The following is a 6,000-nucleotide window of genomic DNA, read 5'->3' as shown; positions in this document are numbered from 1 at the left end:
TATTGTATGGCCGTGAAGTTTCGACAATGCTCGAAGCCATGTTGCCCCACGACGGCCGTGACCTCGAAGTTGGCGCCGAGGAGTTAACTCAACGCACAGAACAAGCACGACAGCTGGCGAGGGCACGCATCCGGAACCAGCAAGGTCGAGACGCCCAGCGGTACGATCACCGCCACCGTGTAGTGACTTTCGAACCGGGCGACAGGGTGTGGCTCTGGACTCCGATTCGACGTCGGGGACTATCCCAAAAACTTCTGGAACAGTACTTTGGCCCATACAAAGAGCTGAGCGTCCGTCAGCTGAGCGACGTGACTTACGAAGTGCTTCCGGACGGCTTTTCTTCTACTCGTCGTCAGCAGAAATCCGAGGTTGCTCATGTCGTGCGCATGAAACCGTGCTTTTCGCGAGAAAATTAGCGCCCCGCCTACCGCATGTTTCTTGCTTTATTTTTTTTCTTTCTGCTTTTGAATTCATCAAACTCGCATTTATTTTTTTAGAGAGGGGGGTAATGTAGCGTGTGCAACAGCAGCCGCTAGGCGGCAGCTCATCGAGAGTCTCGTGCGCGGACTGGAAGAAGTGGTCTCGTGGCGTTTGAGAAGAAGCTGAAGTCGGCTGCTGTCTCTCAGTGCTCTCTGGACCTACTCTTCTGTGCCTTCTAGGTCAACCCCCCTATTAAAACCAACCTTCTGGTTACGGGCCCAAACGGCTACGTGACAATATTTGCGGACACTTCAACGCTCGCAATGAAACTTGGGGAAGCTCACACACATGTGTCCGAGGTGCCAAACTTGCGGAACTTCTTGTAAAACATTCAATTGAACCGCTAAATGACGGCAGCATAACCTATCTCCCAGGCTTGACGTCTGCCAGGAGCACTGACGTGATCTTTGTGACAAGTTCAGCTGCCGCAACATTGGCTGGCGCACCGATCCACTAGTTAAAATAATCATGAATCGGATTTGATGTTCGCATAATATTATAATGATGCCGTTATACAAATATATTGTCTATTGAAACGTAAAAATGGAGTTATCGATAGTGTAGAGTTAAACGTGATGTATAAATCATATACATTGATCAATAAGTTAAGCGACATTAGAACGCTTCTCATACTACTAGTTCCTAATATCTGGCATGATCTTCGTAGCTTGTTCGTGTTACTAGAAAACATATTACAGAACTGTGGGCATGGAGAAAGGTGCTATATAAATTTTTAAAGTTCAAAATAGCCGGAAAGCAATAGTTTCCTATTATAGAGGCTTTCTTTCCTATTTCCTTCTGCGGATGTGTTCATTAGGCGATTTAAAACCTCTTGCTCAATACCTATCGAGAGCGCCGTGCCGCTTGGGAAAGCTGTGTACAAGCTATGAGCATACGAAGCAAGCAGCAAGCAGCAAGGCAGAGAAGGCAAGCTTTTCAGCCTGACAGTTTACAACCGAGGTATCTAAAAGTAGTCATCGTATGCTTACTGAAGCTAACATTCTCCCTCTTTAATCCTTGTAAGTAGAGTTCGCAACAGAGTTTAAAAAGAAGTGAAGGAAGGATAGATGGTATGGTATCTAGGATCCATTATAGCTCAATTTCAGAGAATAGTCCTTAGCCTTTCTTTCTGCCAGCGCCAGTCTCTGAAATTGCTCTATAATGCATTTTTAGCGTTCGCAACACAGCTACCAGAACATAACGAGTTTGGATGTAAGACAACAGCGTCAAAAAATGACAAGGTGTCACCAGTTAATAACTAGCGGGGAATTATTAACGATGCGCCCTTAACGGTGCGCACACTCCCAGACACCCTTAGAGTGAGTGGGGGTAGCTGTTCCGGTCGCAAAGGAGCTGCCCTCGATCTGCGTGGCAAGCTCAGCCGGAATTCAACTACCTTGTAGTGACAGAAGGGGGTGGCCGTTTGGTGCCCAGTTGTCGCCGGTTCAAACCAGAGTAAGGATCGGAGTCAGAAGTAACAAACAAAACACAATTTATGTAGAGCAAGAGACGATACAATGAATACACAAGATCACTTGAAATACAACAGACGAGAGGTTCACAGAATACAAACGCTAAGCATGCAACTACAGAATGATTCAATAACACAGGCTTTACAACAGATCAAACACGAGAGAGTTACATAAACAAACACCAAATTGTTCACCGGGCACTGTTGCGTCCGACGCCTCAAGAGTTATGATGTGGCCGCCATACGAGACGAGCGCCGCTCCCTTGAAAGTCCGTGGGCTTGCCAGCAGCGGGTGATCCCCGGTAGTCCAGCCGAAGCACTGGCGAGCACGTCGCAAAACACTGACGAACTGACTGACTGACTCAACAAACGGCACGGTCGCTTTAAATAGGGCGCGCCGCGTCTGTTTGTTAGCACGCGTCAAAGCTAGCGCGCACACACACTTAGCTTCGCTGGTTATAGCTCTCTCTTCTCCTCCCGTCGAGCCACGCGTCGTCATTGGCTAGGTCCCATAGAAGATGCTGGAATTTTCTGGCGTAATCCGGGAAAGGGGGTGACGACAACGAGTACAAAGCTCTGCGCTCTCCCGCGTAGGGAAGGGGGCTTTTCTCTACATGCTTTCCACGCGACGCCGCGCGGGCCTCGCGCCGTGCCGGCTTGATGAACATGTGCGCCGATTTCGTGACACTGCCCCTCCCTTAAAGAATATTGTCCCACAATATTCACAACAACCATGAACATCGCGCGCACATGCATGCGCTCACAAATATATGGGGCAAATGTCCACACATTGCACAAATTTCACAACTGCCATAACACACTACAAAATTCACACATCAATGCCATGATGTTCACAAACATAGCACCACATTGTCGTCAGATACACATAAGAATCAACAACACACCGCTTTTCAAATGCGAAGCGCACGAACCTAAATTTGCGAGCGTAATTATAACCTGCGATCAGTGCGTGACACGCCTCTGTCCGCCAAGGATTCTGCCTTCGCTCTAGGCTCTCGCATTTGAGACGCTCCTATGTTCCCCGATCGGGCTACTGAAAATTCCCTGAGGCATGACTTATAGTCCCCTTGCAAACCACACAACCAATGTGTGCCGATAATTGCCCCTACAACCAGTAGCGCCGACGGATACGCGGGAACCTGTGCCAACGCGCACAGACCAACAAAAAGAATCACTGTAGTAGTGCTCTTTCTAAGGCACCGGTATTCCTTCCGCTGAAGGTGAAATATTCCAAGAAATTCCCCCATAAGTAGGAAAACCACTTGGGCTACCTGCATCAACGACGGCCTAGGCATTCCCGACTTAATTTCCTGAGCCGTCTCTTTCTTTTCAGTTTCCTCCTGAGAGGCTTCCTTTTGTTTATTCATGTCTCGAGGCTTTTCTTCCGGCTTCTCATGGCCTTGCTTTCCTCGCCTTGCCTTTTTCTTTTTAGATTCCTTGCAGCGCACCGGCGCGGGACTTTGATCAGGATCCTCGGGAGATGTTGCGCCCTTGATATTTCCCAACACCAAATCATAGATAGGACGCTCCATGCACAGGGCTGTCAGTTTTCCAGAATAATATGGCGTCTGCACTTCCAATTTTGCCTCAGGGAGTAATTGAATTGAGCCGTCAATTAGTCTCACAGGACATTTCTCGCCAGTCAGATCATTCTCATGAATAAAACTGCGTTTAATAGTTACGGCACTGCTACCTGTATCTCGTAGCACAGAAACTGATTTTCCTTTTATCTTTCCCCTCGAAACCGGCATCCGATTCACCGAAGATCCAGGTTGTGCATGTACTACGGCGTTCACCACCCGGATTTTCTTGTCCTTCCGATTAACCCCTCTCTCTGCTTCCTCCTCCTCTTGGCCGTGCACCACGCGGACTTTCTTGCCGTTCTTAAGCTCAACAAAGCCGTCGGCCTCTTCTTCCTTCAGGCGATATTCCGACTCTGACGGAGTCCTCGCGCATGCCGCCTGCGGCGCTGCCTTGTCAGCGTCGGGACACGACATTGCTTTGTGGCCCTTCTGTCCGCATTTCCAACACGAGGATTGATTGTTGGTTGCGAGTTTGCGGCAATTAGGTGCATAATGGCCTAGTTGTCCGCAGAGATAGCACCTCGGGGGTGACTTTACTCTAGGTTTTGTCTGCCGGAATTCGGGCTTTTGAGGGGTTTCAGAATTTACAATTTTGCTCAAATTTTCGCCTCCCTGGGCTTCCAAATACTGGTCTGCGAGCTCCATCATTTCATCCAATGTATGTGCCTTTCTTTCTTTTAAATAAAGCGACAAACCAGGGTGACAGCTACCCAGAAATTGTTCCTTAATTAGGAGTTCGTGAAGTGCGCCATACTCAAGTTTAATTTTTGAGAGTTCTGTCCAGCGGTCGAAATAATGACTCAGTCGCGCAACATACTGTGTTGCCGTTTCACCGTCCATAGGTTTCCCAGTCCTGAACTTCTCTCGAAACCCATCCGTCGTAAATCTAAACCTTTTAAGTAATGCAGCTTTCACTTTGTTATAGCTGCCGGCATCCTCAGGAGGAAGTCTTCCAAATACGCTTAATGCTTCGCCACTAAGGCAAGTGCTCAAGATGGTAGCACATTCACCGTCTGTCCAATTGGCATTTATGGCGATCCTTTCGAAACGCAAGAGGAACGCGTCGAGATCGTCTCTTCTCTCGTCGTATTTCGGAATCAATTTACTTGCGTCTATACGCAAGCTGCTATGTCCTTCACTGGAGCTATGCACTTCAGCTAAACCGTTGTTGTTCCCTGAGTTTTGGAGCTGAAGTTTCATAGTAAGTAATTCCTTTTCTCGCTGAAATTCCTCTTCCCGCTCCTTTCGAGCCTTCTCTCTTTCTTCCTCGGCTTCTTTTCGAGCCCTCTCTCGTTCCTCCTCGGCTTCCTTTCGTGCCCTCTCTCGTTCTTTTTCTGCTCTCTCTCTTTCTTCCTCGGCTTCCTTTCGAGCCCTCTCTCGTTCTTTTTCTTCTCTCTCTCGTTCCTTTTCTTCTCTCTCTCGTTCCTTTTCTTCTCTCTCTCTTTCTTCTTTTTCTCTCTGGTTAACCCATTTGCGCAGTTCGGCACCGGACAACCCCAGCTGGGTGCCAGCCTCAATCCACTCTTTCAGATTCATATCTGAAGCGCGAACCGTCTGGGTGTAGCCTAAACACTGCTTAGCGAACCTCGCCTAAACGCTTCCGCGCGGCACTACCTCTCGCTACCGCTCTGCTGCTACACTGTTTACGACCTCTTCGTAAACTCTTCCAACTCGTTCTCCGTCCTCTGAGCTTGAATGCACCAAACGTCCTGTCGCGGACGCCAGAATAATTGTCACCCGTTAATAATTAGCGGGGAATTATTAACGATGCGCCCTTAACGGTGCGCACACTCCCAGACACCCTTAGAGTGAGTGGGGGTAGCTGTTCCGGTCGCAAAGGAGCTGCCCTCGACCTGCGTGGCAAGCTCAGCCGGAATTCAACTACCTTGTAGTGACAGAAGGGGGTGGCCGTTTGGTGCCCAGCTGTCGCCGGTTCAAACTAGAGTAAGGATCGGAGTCAGAAGTAACAAACAAAACACAATTTATGTAGAGCAAGAGACGATACAATGAATACACAAGATCACTTGAAATACAACAGACGAGAGGTTCACAGAATACAAACGCTAAGCATGCAACTACAGAATGATTCAATAACACAGGCTTTACAACAGATCAAACACGAGAGAGTTACATAAACAAACACCAAATTGTTCACCGGGCACTGTTGCAGTCCTACGCCTCAAGAGTCACGATGTGGCCGCCATACGAGACTAGCTCCGCTCCCTTGAAAGTCCGTGGGCTTGCCAGCAGCGGGTGATCCCCGGGAGTCCAGCCGAAGCACAGGCGAGCACGTCGCAAAACACTGACGAACTGACTGACTGACTCAACAAACGGCACGGTCGCTTTAAATAGGGCGCGCCGCGTCTGTTTGTTAGCACGCGTCAAAGCTAGCGCGCACACACACTTTGCTTCGCTGGTTATAGCTCTCTCTTCTCCTCCCGTCGA

This window comes from Amblyomma maculatum, chromosome 3 (genome assembly GCF_055883805.1).
Source record: "Amblyomma maculatum isolate TAMU_Amacu chromosome 3, ASM5588380v1, whole genome shotgun sequence".
Classification (NCBI taxonomy): domain Eukaryota; kingdom Metazoa; phylum Arthropoda; class Arachnida; order Ixodida; family Ixodidae; genus Amblyomma; species Amblyomma maculatum.
This window is presented reverse-complemented; position numbering follows the sequence as displayed.